Source organism: Schistocerca americana, chromosome 2 (assembly GCF_021461395.2).
Source record: "Schistocerca americana isolate TAMUIC-IGC-003095 chromosome 2, iqSchAmer2.1, whole genome shotgun sequence".
Taxonomy (NCBI): domain Eukaryota; kingdom Metazoa; phylum Arthropoda; class Insecta; order Orthoptera; family Acrididae; genus Schistocerca; species Schistocerca americana.
This window is the reverse complement of record NC_060120.1, coordinates 296,102,370-296,119,292: the sequence shown is the minus strand read 5'-3', so window position 1 is coordinate 296,119,292 and position 16,923 is coordinate 296,102,370. Positions and strand designations below refer to the sequence as shown.

Sequence of the window (16,923 nt, the reverse complement as noted above, 5' to 3'; positions counted from 1 at the left end):
TGTTGACGATTTCAGCTGTTCTCATATTGTCAGTGGTACGAGGATTAAACTGGGGCAATCCTTCTGGGTTTTCCTTTCTAAAGGGACGTTTCCAGTCGGAGTTCAGAATTTCTGCTTTTGCTTTGACATCGTCAGTTCAAATAGTTGCGGCCGAAGTGGCCGTGCGGTTAAAGGCGCTGCAGTCTGGAACCGCAAGACCGCTACGGTCGCAGGTTCGAATCCTGCCTCGGGCATGGATGTTTGTGATGTCCTTAGGTTAGTTAGGTTTAACTAGTTCTAAGTTCTAGGGGACTAATGACCTCAGCAGTTGAGTCCCATAGTGCTCAGAGCCATTTGAACCATTTCAAATAGTTCAAATGGCTCTGAGCACTATGGGACTTAACATCTGAGGTCATCAGTCCCCTAGAACGTAGACCTACTTAAACTTAACTAACCTAAGGACATCACACACATCCGTGCCCGGGGCAGGATTCGAATCTGCGACCGTTGCGGTCGCGCGGTTCCAGACTGAAGCGCCTAGAACCGCTTATAAGACACTAATACGACCTATTTTTGAGTACTGCTCGAGCGTTTGGGATCCCTATCAGGTCGGATTGAGGAAGGACATAGAAGCAATTCAGAGGCGGGCTGCTAGATTTGTTACTGGTAGGTTTGATCATCACGTGAGTGTAACGGAAATGCTTAAGGAACTCGGGTGGGAGTCTGTAGAGGAAAGGAGGCGTTCTTTTCGTGAGTCGCTACTGAGGAAATTTAGAGAACCAGCATTTGAGGCTGACTGCAGTACAATTTTACTGCCGCCAACTTACATTTCGCGGAAAGACAACAAAGATAAGAGAGATTCGGGTTCGTACACAGGCATATAGGCAGTCATTTTTCCCTCGTTTTGTTTGGGAGTGGAACAGGGAGAGAAGATGCTAGTTGTGGTACGAGGTACCCTCCGCCACGCACCCTATGGTGGATTGCGGAGTATGTATGTAGATGTGGATGTAGAACCGCTCTGCCACTCCGGCCGGCATCGTCAGTATCAGTCCTGTTTGATCTCTGGCGCCACTAACATCCTTTACATACGGTCAGAATTTCTTTGGGTTTTGCATTGCGCAACTCGTTTAGCACGCGAATAAAGTGGTTCAAAATGGCTCTGAGCACTATGGGACTTAACATCTGAGGTCATCAGTCCCCTAGAATTTAGAACTACTTAAACCCAACTAACCTAAGGACATCACACACATCCATGCCCGGGGAAGGATTCGAACCCGCGACCGTAGCGAACGCGCGGTTCCAGACTGAAGCGCTTAGAATCGCTCGGCCACCGAGGCCGGCTTAGCACGCGAGACTTGGCTCGTGAAACTGTTTCGCGAAGCTATTTTTTTTTTTTTTATTTGGCTCGTGAAACTGTTTCGCGAAGCTATTTTTTTTTATTCCAATCTCTGTCTTTCTCTGTAGGTTTGCCCCCTACAGCGCCCTCTAGTACCATGGAAGTCATACCCTTATGTCTTAACATACGTCCTATCATCCTGTCCCTTCACCTTGTCAGTGTTTTCCACATATTCCTTTCCTCTCCGATTCTGCGTAGAACCTCCTCATTCCTTACCTTATCAGTCCACCTAATTTTCAACATTCGTCTATAGCACCACATCTCAAATGCTTCGATTCTCTTCTGTTCCGGTTATCCCACAGTCCATGTTTCACTACCATACAATGCTGTACTCCAGACGTACATCCTTAGAAATTTCTTCCTCAAATTAAGGCCAGTATTCGATATTAGTAGACTTCTCTTGACCAGAAATGCCTTTTTTGCCACAGCGAGTCTGCTTTTGATGTCCTCCTTGCTCCGTCCGTCATTGGTTATTTTACTGCCTAGGTAGCAGAATTCCTTAACTTCATTGACTTCGTGACCATCAATCCTGATGTTAAGTTTCTCGCTGTTCTCATTTCTACTACTTCTCATTACCTTCATCTTTCTCCGATTTACTCTCAAACCATACTGTGTACTCATTCATACTGTTCATTCCGTTCACCAGATCATTTAATTCTTCTTCACTTTCACTCAGGATAGCAATGTCATCAGCGATTCGTATCATTGATATCCTTTCACCTTGTATTTTAATTCCACTCCTGAACCTTTCTTTTATTTCCATCATTGCTTCCTCGATGTACAGATTGAAGAGTAGGGGCGAAAGGCTACAGCCTTGTCTTACACCCTTCTTAATACGAGCACTTCGTTCTTGATCGTCCACTCTTGGTTGTTGTACATATTGTATATGACCCGTCTCTCCCTATAGCTTACCCCTACTTTTTTCAGAATCTCGAACAGCTTGCACCATTTTATATTGTCAAACGCTTTTTCCAGGTCGACAAATCCTATGAAAGTGTCTTGATTTTTCTTTAGCCTTGCTTCCATTATTAGCCGTAACGTCAGAATTGCCTCTCTCGTCCCTTTACTTTTCCTAAAGCCAAACTGATCGTCACCTAGCGCATTCTCAATTTTCTTTTCCATTCTTCTGTATATTATTCTTGTAAGCAGCTTCGATGCATGAGCTGTTAAGCTGATTGTGCGATAATTCTCGCACTTGTCAGCTCTTGCCGTCTTCGGAATTGTGTGGATGATGCTTTTCCGAAAGTCAGATGGTATGTCGCCAGACTCATATATTCTACACACCAACGTGAATAGTCGTTTTGTTGCCACTTCCCCCAATGATTTTAGAAATTGTGATGGAATGTTATCTATCCCTTCTGCCTTATTTGACCGTAAGTCCTCCAAAGCTCTTTTAAATTCCGATTCTGATGCTGGATCCCCTATCTCTTCTAAATCGACTCCTGTTTCTTCTTCTATCACATCAGACAAATCTTCACCCCCATAGAGGCTTTCAATGTATTCTTTCCACCTGTCTGCTCTCTCCCCTGCATTTAACAGTGGAATTCCCGTTGCACTCTTAATGTTACCACCGTTGCTTTTAATGTCACCAAAGGTTGTTTTGACTTTCCTGTATGCTGAGTCTGTCCTTCCGACAATCATATCTTTTTCGATGTCTTCACATTTTTCCTGCAGCCATTTCGTCTTAGCTTCCCTGCACTTCCCATTTATTTCACTCCTCAGCGACCTGTATTTCTGTATTCCTGATTTTCCCGGAACATGTTTGTACTTCCTCCTTTCATCAATCAACTGAAGTATTTCTTCTGTTACCCATGGTTTCTTCGCAGCTACCTTCTTTGTACCTATGTTTTCCTTCCCGACTTCTGTGATGGCCCTTTTTAGAGATGTCCATTCCTCTTCAACTGTACTGCCTACTGCGCTATTCCTTATTGCTGTATCTATAGCGTTAGAGAACTTCAAACGTATCTCGTCATTCCTTAGTACTTCCGTATCCCACTTCTTTGCGCATTGATTCTTCCTGACTAATGTCTTGAACTTCAGCCTACTCTTCATCACTACTACGTATATTGTGATCTGAGTCTATATCTGCTCCTGGGTACGCCTTACAATCCAGTATCTGATTTCGGAATCTCTGTCTGACCATGATGTAATCTAATTGCAATCTTCCCGTATCTCCCGGCCTTTTCCAAGTATACCTCCTCCTCTTGTGATTCTTGAACAGGGTATTCGCTATTACTAGCTGAAACTTGTTACAGAACTCAATTAGTCTTTCTCCTCTTTCATTCCTCGTCCCAAGCCCATATTCTCCTGTAACCTTTTCTTCTACTCCTTCCCCTACAACTGCATTCCAGTCGCCCATGACTATTAGATTTTCGTCCCCCTTTACATACTGCATTACCCTTTCAATATCCTCATACACTTTCTCTATCTGTTCATCTTCAGCTTGCGACGTCGGCATGTATACCTGAACTATCGTTGTCGGTGTTGGTCTGCTGTCGATTCTGATTAGAACAACCCGGTCGCTGAACTGTTCACAGTAACACACCCTCTACCCTACCTTCCTGTTCATAACGAACCGTACACCTGTTATACCATTTTCTGCTGCTGTTGATATTTACCCGATACTCATGTGACCAGAAATCCTTGTCTTCCTTCCACTTCACTTCAGGTTTAAACACGTAGCTAGTGAGGCGTGGCCAGAGCGCGGCTGGATGGGACGAGGGCCAGCGGCGGCGGCTTGCGTGGGTTGGGAGCGCCGGGCTGCGGCGGTCACGCTCGGCGCAACACAAACAAAAGTGTGGCTGCCGCTGCGACTGGCGGCGCCTCTGGTTCAAGGGCAGCGCCGGCCGACGCCCAGGGCCGCCGCCGCCGGCCGCCGCACAGCGCCAGCTTCCGGCACGCACTGCCGCGCCGGGGCCTCCCGCTGCCTCACTGATTCACGAAAGTCTCACCTGTCCCCCAGCTCGACAAACATCCAGTCACTGTCACTTGGCCGTCCTCACACTGGACGAACTGCCACCGTTGACGTGGAGTTGTACGGATATTGTTACGTCACTCCCTGATATTTGACGTTGAAGTTCCATTTCGTCGTGTGAAACACAAAAAAGTTCTGTACTATTTCGGCAGCGTGCCACGTAAAGTACACTGAAAAGCCAAAGAAACTGGTAAACCCATCTAATATCGTGTAGGGACCCCGCGAGCACGCAGAAGTGCCGCAAAACGACGCGTCATGGGGTCGACCAATGTCTGAAGTAGTGCTGGAGGGCGCTGTCATCATGAATCCTGCAGGGCTGTCCATAAATCCGTAAGAGTACGGGGACGTGTAGATCTCTTCTGGACAGCACCTTCCAAGCCATTGTAGATATGCTCAATAATGTTCATGTCTAGGGAGTTTGGTGGCCAGCGGAAGAGTTTAAACTCAGAAAGTGACCCTGCATCCGCTCTGTATCAGTTCCGGACGTGTGGGTTATCGCATAGTCCTCCTGGAGTTGCCCAGGTCCGTCGGCATGCACAATGAACATGAATGGATGCATTCGACAAAAAATAAAAACACCTACAGCCTCTAACAACCCTACCACAACGAAGGTCAAAAATTAATTATGATTGTAGTGTTGCTCACGCTGCTAAATATTGCAGCTTCGGGCAGCAATGAAGTTATATTATGTGGCAGGTGACTTTAGAGCACAGTCAATAAAGTCATTCCTTGAAATAATGGATAAACTAGGCACTCATCTTTTCGTGTTCCCCACTCTGGTCTCGTTGTGAACTCATGGCTCAATCGTCCAAAATCTAGGTAGTGATGATTCCAAGCTCGGACGCAAAGAGGCCTAGCTGTTATTCTGAGATATTCATAAGTTTTATAGATGTGTTTCATAAACCATTCTTGAAGATGAAACTTTTCCAAGTTAGGACAATGGTGATGTAAAAAAAGTAATCAGCACTCCGAATTTAAGTTACATTTCTTTTTTATTACTTTTGTTGCAACATCATGTAACTCGTTCCAAACCATCACTTCACAATATAAAACATACTTGAAAATATCTTCCTCACTGTTAAAGTTCACATTTCATAAACTGACTACAATTTGCGTCTTTTTAACATGGCGACCAAAGCTTGACTCTCTAATAACCGCTTACGCGCCCAAAAATCAGAGTTACAAGTACGTCAAAGATCATAGTGACAAAAGAAAGAATACACATAAGAATAATATCATTGCAATACATATATATCGATGTATCGAAGTACCTCTACATTAATGAAATCAAATCTGAATGTTGTCACAGAAATATGTTAACTATTTTACAGAAACACAGTAGAATATTGCTGGTATCGAGAGGTTGAAGTGAGGTGCCGTAATGGTTACGTAATTCAAGTACCATTACAAGCCGTCCTTATGATTTTATTATTTTGTCGCTACCAGTTTCGACACTCCGTTGCGTCTTCTTCAGGCTGTTTCGTTGGACATACGGAAGCTGAATGAATGCAGGTGATCAGACTGGATGCTTACGTATACGTCACGTGTGAGAGTCGTATGTAGACGTGTCAGGGGTTCCATATCACTCCAACTACACGCGCCCCTCACCACTACAGAGCCTCCATTAGCTTGAACAGTCCCCTGCTGACTTGCACGGTCCATGGAGCCGTGAGGCTGTCTCCATACCCGTATACGTCCATCCACTCAATACAATTTGAAACGAGACTCGTCCGTCCAGGCAACATGTTTCCAGTCATCGAAGTCCAACATCGGTACTGACGGGCCCAGGCGAGAAGTAAAGCTTTGTGTCGTGCAGTCATCAACGGTACACGATTGGACCTTCTGCTCCGAAAGCCCATTCGATGATGTTTCGTTGAATGGTTCGCACGCTGACACTTGTTGATGGCCCAGCACTGAAGTCTGCAACAATTTTCGGAAGAGTTGCGATTCCGTCAAGTTGAACGATTCTCTTCAGTGGTCGTTGGTCCCGTTCTTGCAGAATCTTTTTCCGGCCGCAGCGATGTCGGAGATTTGGTATTTTTTCGGATTCCTGATATTCACGGTATGCTCGTCAAATGGTCGTGCGGGAAAATTCCCACCTCATCGCAACCTCGGAGATGCTGCGTCCCATCGCCCGTGTGCCAAATATAACACCACGTTCAAACTCACATAAATCTTGATGACCTGCCATTGTAGCAGCAATAACCGAATTAACAACTGCACCAGACACTTGTTATATAGGCGTTGCCGATTTCAGCGCCTTATGCTGCCTGTTTACGTATCTCTGTATTTGAATACGCATGCCTGTACTAGTTTCTTTGGCGTTTCAGTGAGAAGTAGCAGGTTTTTAGGTTGGTTATTTCCTCCAAGTACATGTGGCAGGAGCAAGACATTAATGCTTATTTTCCTCTGGTCAGTAGGTCAGGTGACGAAGTGTGGACGTGTTGACTCAAAACGATTAGTCTACACCAGGAATTCCCAAACATTTCCTCTGGCGCGACACTCTGAGATTCCTGGTACATTGATGGAACACGTTGTTCATTTTAAAGTTTGATAAAATTTTAAAAAGATGAGAAAACTTATATTATTCACTGATTACTTCAATTTTAAATCATAAATAATAAGCAGTTCTTGATGTTGCTGAACAACAGTCATACAATATTTTTTAAAGTAACATACCTGCATTTGACTGTTTATTGTTTTTTGAAGTACAACCCATGTTTCCGCGTTTTAAGACGTTTTCAAGTATTTGCTAAAAGCAAACACTTAAAAATGGCATAAAAGGCCGAAATCTGGGTTTTACTTAAATAAACAATAGAACTGCCAAATGATCGTGTGGTCCTTTAAAAATTATAAGCGATAACAATGGAATCGTAACAAAAATTTTAAAAAATTATTATCATCAAAATGTCAAAAAAGCATGTTATTAATAGTTTCTTGGCAACGGCCTTGCCGCAGTGGATACACCGGTTCCCGTGAGCTCACCGAAGTTAAGCGTTGTCGGGCGTGGTCAGCACTTGGGTGGGTGACCATCCAGGCCGCCATGTGCTGTTGCCATTTTTCGGGGTGCACTCAGCCTCATGATGCCAATTGAGGAGCTACTCGACCGAATAGTAGCGGCTCCGGTCCAGAATACCATCATAACGACCGGGAGAGCGGTGTGCTGACCCCACGCCCCTCCTATCCGCATCCTCCACTGAGGATGACACGGCGGTCGGATGGCCCCGGTAGGCCACTCGTGGCCTGAAGACGGAGTGCTTTAATAGTTTCTTAACGGAGCAGTTGTTCACTTGCCGCGTAACACCACTTTGTGGTGCAGTTACGACCTTAAAATATAAGGTAGTAAATTACGTGATGTGTTTGTGGAAGACTGTCAGACGCAGGGAAAAAACAACTGACACACTGAAATGGGTGCATATTAAAGTATCAACGATCGCAATATCTGCATTTATACCCCTAACATTCTGTATGCCGTTTCTAAGCACCAGCACGTTGATGGTCTCTCGAAAACGCTTACGGTTTGTTGTAACAAAATGGCGGAAAATATATGGCAGCTTTTATTTAGAACAATATGACTAACATATGGACAATGGAGGAAATATGTATTTTAATGCATCTGACGTAGGAGCTTTACGCGCGTCCGTTTTCGTAAACGAACTGTGTGTTTTACGAGCCAAATAAAACCGACAAGTGCCGCTGGAGAGTTGGAATCACGTCAATCAACTCGTCCCGCCTACCGACAGCGCTGTTTATCGTGTGTACGGATGCCCCATCCGCATCCAAGTCAAGGTCAGCTATTTCGTGCAGTGTGAGGACGGCTTTAGGCTACGATTATGATAGATAAGAGCGTCACAGAGAGCAGCGACTAAAGCAAAGCGTTGGCCTTGGCTTTTACCAGGCGCTGCCCAAAATTTCCCAGCATATCCGCTTAAAAATCAGTAAACAAACCTTACAACTTCATTTCCACCATCACCTTCAAATTAATCCCCTCGCACTTGAGTGCATCACTTCCAGAGATTATCCATTTTTGCAAACAGTGCTGGAAATCTGAAGAGTGTTCAAAATTATTTGTGATTCCCATCTAATCTCTCCTGTGGATTTAAAATTCCGCCATTCAAACTTCATTTTCAAGGAGAGGTAGAAGTCGCGAGAGACTAGATAACGGTGTGGGACTGTTGTCACGTTTTCTGCCAGGAATTCCCCCACAGTGAGCGAAGTGTGTGAGGTACATTGTCATCATCCAGCAACCATTCTTTGTTCTTCCATCTCTCAGGTCGTTTGTGTCTGACATCTTCCCTCATTGTTCTTAAAACTTTGCAACGTAAATTCCTTGCCTGATCGCATTCGAGACTTACTGTTTATATCATACTGGCTTGTGTTTTGGGCCGCGGGGGAGATGGTTTCTTCCACTGCGTGGATTTGTGTTTTGTTTCAGGGTACATACATGTTTCATCGGCAGTTGTGTCCCTAGACAATATATCTGAATCATCTCGAAATGTTGGTTGTGTTTCAGAGGACACCTCACCCTGATGGTCACGTTGGTCGACGTTCAAATGTCGAGGCACGAAGTTCGCTGCAGTTTGTTCAGTTCATCAGTTAGAATGCGTTGTCTTATCCCGTATGAGATTCCGACGATTTCACAAAAACCGTTGACTGTCTGCCTTCTTTCCTTGTGGATCACTTCTCGGACTTCAGCGATCGTTTACGGAGTTGTGCATGATGGCGGTCGGCCCGAGTGTTTGCTATCCTCCACAGACTCCCAGCCATATTTAAGTCTCTTAAACCACTTGCTTGGTCCAGAGCTTGCTTGCTAAAAGCCTCCCTTCGCGTGCGGTGGGTTTCAGCTGCAGTTTAACAAACACAGTAGAACGGTGTAAAAAAAAAAAAAAAAAAATCAGCAACAACGTTCACACGAATACACTCACAGTAACGCCACGTAGTTTTTTTTCTTGCAGGCTGGCAGTTGAAAGACATATAGAGACGTATAGCTGCGGCAGTTCATACTGCTGATTGATTGGTCGCAATATTAAATTTATCGGGAATTTTGGATAGCATCCAATAATAGGTATTCAAAAATGTTCAAATGTGTGTGAATTCCTAAGGGACCAAACTGCTGAGATCATCGGTCCCTAGACTTACACACTAAATTATGCTAGGAGCAACACACATACCTATGCCGGAGGGAGGACTCGAACCTCCGGCGGGAGAGGCCGCGCAATCCGTGACATTGCGCCTTAAACCGCGCGGCCACTCAAGGGGGTACAGGTATTCATGAGGGAGCTTTGATAATAGCGTGGGGCAGTGTTTTATTCTGTCTTTGAAAAGGAAGCATAGGTAGAACCAAATTCCTCACGCAAGCTTTTCCATTTATTTCATACCACACTTCCTAAAAAACTTAACAAAGCTCGAATAACAATATTTTGCTGTTTGAAACCATACTGCATGAGCATAAATACATAATAAATTGGAAAAAAGTCATGAGTTTTACTGAATACTCTTTTCACTCGTCTGTATACTGGATAGTTAAGTCTTTTATCAATTTTGCATTTCATTTCCTTGTTGGAGTTGCAACGTTGCGAAAAGAGTATTAACCAGAGTTATATCGGAAGACAGCCAAAAATGAAATTTGCAGACATAAACAATTTCAGAAAAATATTGGATGACTATTACAATATTTAGATTTTCCTAGCGGTCTAGAAAGCGTGGATGGAAATTGTATTCGAGAGATTTGTGGTGCCAGTTCTGGCTCTATGTTCCAAAACTACAAACATAATGTGTTATAGTGTCACGAGGACTGGCTGAAGCTACTTATAAAGTCACAAATGTTAATCGAGCTAAGGGAAGGCATCAGTCAGATGCTGAAGAAGAATATTTACGCATTGGGATATCACGAGCATGAAGAAACGTTGAATTTCGTTTTGATTTACTATGTTGTAAATGGACAGTATTAGCCACATAAGTACAAAACTTTGTAGATGTGGCCAACGACACTGTTAAATGCATTTGTTTACTGCATAAATTAATAACTGACAGGAAATGATTGAACATTATCTTACACTGAAAATAACTTCAGAATCAGCCAGTAATCGTGCTCTCTTCAAAATTTTTCTTCGGCGGAACCCAATGTTTTTTTATGCTACAGTGACTACAGTGAAAACAAATGTTTTAACAAATGTGTTATTCTCAATTCAGCTGTCACTTCATACCAAAATTTGTCCAAAACCAACCTATTATTATAGTTTTTGTTTTTCTGGTACGGCAGTGCAAGCCTGGCGAGTATTTCAGAAATAAAACTTCCAACATCCAGCGTTGTTGATACTAGTGAAGAGAGTTTGTAGGTGCTCTCGTCGCAGTTCAACTCCTGTGATAACGTGCGGCTCGGAGTTAAGACGAGTAAACACGCAACAGAATTACTTGCCCATTCTTTCTGTATCTTAAACTGTCCACAAAATACAGAGGACTACAAGTTACAGGAGATTTACTGTGTAAACCAGCTTAATTTATACTTTTGATCGGAGAAACAATGAAACAATGGACGCGGAGACTTGATTTATTAAGGAAAGTAATTACCGAGAGATAAACACAAGTCGGGACACGTTGAAAGTTTCTAAACAAAGCAAAGTTACAGCTGATGTGAACACCTTATCTTGAAAAACACCAGAACAAAGCAATCACCGCTTTGAATAGGCTAGAAAGCATCTGAAATCAGCTTGTGCGGGGTTGCCAACATAAAATTGGTTCCAAAAGTGTTTTCAGCATTTCCTGCCGACGTAATGCTACAGTTAAGTGATGATTAGAGTCGGGTGTATTTCTCTGTAAACAGCCTGTTCGGCGTAGTGCGCGCATAGGCAGCACACCGCACCTGGTACACGCAGCGCTCGGGGACCACAGCACAGCTACGACACCTGAGGATAGGTTTATAACAGTCCGAAACCGGTCATGTGAAAATAAAGTAATTTACAGCTGAAGCGGTATTTTCAACCTCTGCTATAATGTTCAGTTGCGGATGTTCTGCCAGCAGGATTGTTCGTGTTAATAAAGAGTTTTCGCGAAACATTTCATATGTTGATAAGACATTGGTGCATGTACATGATGCTTGTGATAATAAATAATGTTATGAAGAAAGCAAACCAAAGACTGCAATTTATTGGCAGAACACTAAGGAAATGTAACAGGTCTACTAAAGAGACTGCTTACAGTACGCTTGTCCAACCTCTTCTACAGTATCGCTGTGCGTGAGGGATCCGTATCAGACAGGATTCACGGAGGACATCGAAAATGCTCAAAGAACGGCAGCTCGTTTTGTGTTATAGCTATATAAGGGAGAGAGTTCCATGGATATGACATGCGAATTGGGTTGGCAGTCATTGAAACAAAGGCGTGCATCGCTGCGGCAGCATCTTCTCATGGAATTTCAGTCACCAACTTTCTCCTCGGAGTGTGGAAATATTTTGTTGAAGTCCACCTACATAGGGAGAAATTATCATAATCATACAATAAGAGAAATCAGAGCTCGCACGGATAGATTTAAGTGTTCGTTTTTCCCGAGCACTGTTCAAGAGTGAAATGGTAGACAAGTTGTTTAAAGGTGGTTTGATGAACACTCTACCAGGCACTTAACTGTGAACTGCAGAGCAATCATGTAGATGTAGATCGACGTGGGCGGGTTTGTGTGTAACGAGTAGACGAGGAAATTAAGACTGAGGGAGTATTTATTTCCTGCCACTGCGTGAACCTGACTGATTTGACGTTTCCTCGTACTTAGGTTAAAACGAATCTGCAATCAGACCGAGGAATCAGCGCCTATACTGCCCATCGCGTTCACGACCTCAACCTAGGACATCATTCAACGGAATACCAAAGAGGCATGGGATTAACACATCGTTCTCCTTTCTGGTGATGTTTTTGAAACCAAAGCTGCGATTTTTCTGGAACTAGGACTAGTGGATCCTGCTTCAATACTCCGAGTAAGACAGAACCGCGGATCAAACCTAGAGAAATAAGCTTCGTGTGAGTCCACTGTAGCGGATCTAGTACACATACTCGCCGAGAACCTTTATAGGTCAACAGCAGGCGTAACTCACAACAAGTTTTGCCCTGTTGAAGCCTCTGGCTATGCAGACAGAATCACGAGTAATCCGGTTTCGCGGCGTGGTCTGGTGCTGCGCTATTGACGTCAAAGCCGCCACGCGCGTGTCTGGCGCGGTCCGAGACCCGTTCGTGGCAATTTCGCCACTCGTCAAGCGGGATGATGACGTCATGTCCGTTCCCCTAACTCCACTCCCTCTGTACCTCTGCCTTTCCCAGAAGTAGACGTGCAACAACAGTGACCTTCGGGATTGCTGCAGCTCGTGGTGGTCAAACACATCAACCATGTAATGAGGCACCGAAGCAGCTGTTGGGATGGGATATCAGTCAGCTGATTTGGCGCATCTCTAATGTGTGAACAATCCATCTGCATTTGTATCTACATCTATACTCTGCAAGCAACGTCACGGTGTGTGGCGGAGGGTACTTTCTATTCAAGTCCAGTAGACCCCTTTTACTATTCTCAGAAAGAACGAGAGCTGGTAACCCACTGTGTGGGCTCGAATCTCTCTGATTTTATCTTCATGGCCCTTTCGCGAGATAAACGTAGGACGAAGCAATATATTGATTGACTCTTCTAGAAACATACGCTCTCCGGAATCTAACAGTAAAGACGGGACGTCGAACAGATGTGCAGAACTATAACCTATATCTCTAACGTCGATCAGTTGTAGAATTTTGGAACACGTATTATGTTCGAGTATAATGACTCTTCTGGAAACTAGAAATCTACTCTGTAGGGATCAGCATGGGTTTCGAAAAAGACGATCGTGTGAAACCCAGCTCGCGCTATTCGTCCACGAGACTCAGAGGGCCATAGACACTGGTTCTCAGGTAGATGCCCTGTTTCTTGACTTCCGCAAGGCGTTTGATACAGTTCTCCACAGTCGTTTAATGAACAAAGTAAGAGCATATGGACTATCAGACCAATTGTGTGATTGGATTGAAGAGTTCCTAGATAACAGAACGCAGCACGTCATTCTCAATGGAGAGAAGTCTTCCGAAGTAAGAGTGATTTCAGGTGTGCCGCAGGAGAGTGTCGTAGGACCGTTGCTATTCACAATATACATAAATGACCTTGTGGATGACATCGGATGTTCACTGAGGCTGTTTGCGGATGATGCTGTGGTATATCGAGAGGTTGTAACAATGGAAAATTGTACTGAAATGCAGGAGGATCTGCAGCGAATTGACGCATGGTGCAGGGAATGGCAATTTAATCTCAATGTAGACAAGTGTAATGTGCTACGAATACATAAAAAGAAAGATCCCATATCATTTAGCTACAATATAGCAGGTCAGCAACTGGAAGCGGTTAATTCCATAAATTATCTGGGAGTACGCATTAGGAGTGATTTAAATGGAATGATCATATAAAGTTGATCGTCGGTGAAGCAGATGCCAGACTCAGATTCATTGGAAGAATCCTAAGGAAATGCAATCCGAAAACAAAGGAAATAGGTTACAGTACGCTTGTTCGCCCACTGCTTGAATACTGCTCAGCAGTGTGGGATCCGTACAAGATAGCGTTGATAGAAGAGATAGAGAAGATCCAACGGAGAGCAGCGTGCTTCGTTACAGAATCATTTAGTAATCGCGAAAGCGTTATGGAGATGATAGATAAACTCCAGTGGAAGACTCTGCAGGAGAGACGCTCAGTAGCTCGGTACGGGCTTTTGTTGAAGTTTCGAGAACATACCTTCACCGAAGAGTCAAGCAGTATATTGCACCCTCCTACGTATATCTCGCGAAGAGACCACGAGGATAAAATCAGAGAGATTAGAGCCCACACAGAGGCATACCAACAATCCTTCTTTCCACGAACAATACGAGACTGGAATAGAAGGGAGAACCGATAGAGGTACCCAAGGTACCCTCCGCCACACACCGTCAGGTGGCTTGCGGAATATGGATGTAGATGTAGATGTAGATGTAGATGTAGACCACACCGTGGTGCAAAACGCCTCTTTAACAGTGTCTGACACTGGAGCTGGGTGAGCACCTCCGTGAGGCTTCCGCTCTCACTGGATCTGTAACCAAACGTGCTGTTCTTCTTTGGATCTCCTCTATTTCCCCTATCAGTCATACCCAGTACAGATCCGACACTGACGAACAATATCCAAATATTGCTCCAACGAGTGTTTTTAAGCTACTTTCTTTGTTGATGGAGTTTTGTCGTTTTGATTGGTTTACTTAATGCTGCCCAGAAATAACTTCTGACGACCAACGATCAAGCTAAAACTCTCGAAGTTTAGCACTGTCACCATACATCAACCGTATACGGTGTGTATTTCTCTGGCGGTTAAATCAAATGTTTCTGCACCTATAAAGGGTGCCCAGAAACGGTCTGAGAAGTATGTAAAGGTGTTTCAGGGTAAGTTGTGCTGAGATAGTGTTGCCAAGGGTGTTTTTCGTTTGGTTTCCTAAAACCGAACAAGACAGTGATACAAAAATTGGACACGGGACGCTAGCAAAGTTCGAACCCGACACAAAGACTGAGCAGTCTCGTGCGCTGTCTTCTGTAGTACGAGAACACATGACGCTAATTGTATCTAGCGGGCCGCTTGAATTTGCGTCCGCAACGACTTGATTGGCTAGCTTCAATTTTAATTAACTCGGAAACGGTTCAACGTATCGAATTTTTTTTCTGATTATTTCTCAGCGCAACCTACCCTGCAACATCCCAACAAGCTGTTTAGCCTGTTCCTAATCACCCTGTATATACTGAGCTTCTTTTATATCTAAATCTCCGGATATAGGGTGTCTCTCCATGAGTCATCAAGCATAGTTTCTCTGGCGATTCGGCAGATATTTCCACTTTCATTTTTGCAGTGTGTAAGTGGAGTTAACCAAACAAATAGTGTTCATCACGACTGTCATGCGATGCCCGTGACGACAGAAAGCGTCAGTTTGTTTCCCATTACAAACAAAATGATTTTTGAAGCAGATATTAATGTGCTCATTCTGCACAGTAGTTCCATTTTAATGCGATATTTGTTTTTCGATATGTTGTGAAACCCGATGCGCGTGCAAAGTTACACAGACCCAGAAAATTAATTGTAAGTCGGTCACACCTTTAAGAGCTAAGCTATAAATTTTTGGGTAACGCGATTTTTAGGCCCTAGCTGTAGATGGTAAAACGGAGATGTACGCAAAGAATGTTTTAATATGGATGGAAGGTGTCTAACAGAAATAGTCTTTCAATTGATACATTGATGTATTCAGTAGACATACTCTTAGTGAATCGATTATGAAAGACTGCGGAATGTTTTACAAACTCTATACACATAAATTTGCAAATAGTGTATTTCTATCGATTCGCACAGTTACTTTATTGAATGAAAAATGTATCCCCTCTTAATGCACGCATCGATGTGAACGAGAATCTCAAACTTCATTAATCCCAATGATAGCCGGCCGCTAGGCGCTACAGTCTGGAACCGCGCTGCTGCTACGGTCGCAGGTTCGAATCCTGCATCGGGCATGGATGTGTGTTATGTCATGTTAGTTAGGCTTAAGTAGTTCTAAGTCTAGGGGACTGATGACCTCAGATGTTAAGTCCCATAGTGCTTAGAGCCATCTGAACCCTTTGAATTTGAATCCCAATGATAACAGTGACTCTAAACCTGCCGGTTGATCAAGAAACTCAAACATTCAATTGAGCAATGGTGGACCTGAGACAGGCGATCATAGCGATCATACAGATGTCTGCGAGTGCGGACCAAGAAATGCCCTATCACGCCGACGCTGTTACTTAGGTCACGCGAATGGCTCTGCCGCAGACAAGCCGAGGCCGCGTTCCTGCTCCCGCAGCTCCGGACACTACTCGTCTCCAGCGTACGCGGCTAACAAGCACAATATATGCACAGCTCCATATCTCTTCTGATCTCCTCTCCTATGCACGTAGCCACTGACTCCACAACCGTTCAGTGATTCCTAAGCCTGCTATCATTTCCCGCGAACAGCTCTGCATGTCTGCCAACAGAGAAAAATGCATACACGCTGGCCCATTAGCGGAGATTCTTCCACACATAAAATCCTCCAAGACAACGAGTTGCGGTACAACGCCAGTAACGTGACAAAACGCCTTCCCACTTCCAAAAAACGACAGCCACAGCTTCGTCTCCATGACGTCGCTGACTAATTTACCAATGGAGCGTTTTGGATCAGAGGTTTTCTGAATGTGGAAAGCAGCTACCGAGGCTACGCTTTCTTTCGGAAAGCGAGCAATGGTTACCAACAAAAAGCTCTCAGTAGAACATGAGGGTTCGGCGCGTTCCTGCTGCTAGTGTGGCCTTCCAACCACACTCCAGGTGCTGGGCAGGGCCCAGGTTGTAAATACACAGTAGCCAGCAATCGCCTGTCTCGCCCCTGCCGTCCCGACTTCTGCAGAGGCAGGCATCTGAAACTCCAGTCTATACTGATGACAAGGGATCGCTTCTTACGTAGCATTCTCTTCCCAAACTGTCTCAAAAACGACGTGCTG

At 44.3% G+C, this 16,923-nt stretch overlaps 1 long non-coding RNA gene and 1 pseudogene across 2 annotated transcripts in view; one reads left to right on the top strand and one right to left on the bottom strand.

Moving 5' to 3' along the window:
* LOC124595807 overlaps positions 1-16,923 on the bottom strand; it is a 146,876-nt gene that overhangs the window by 89,377 nt on the left and 40,576 nt on the right. The window lies entirely within an intron of this gene.
* On the top strand, positions 7,289-7,406 carry LOC124597592 (annotated as a pseudogene).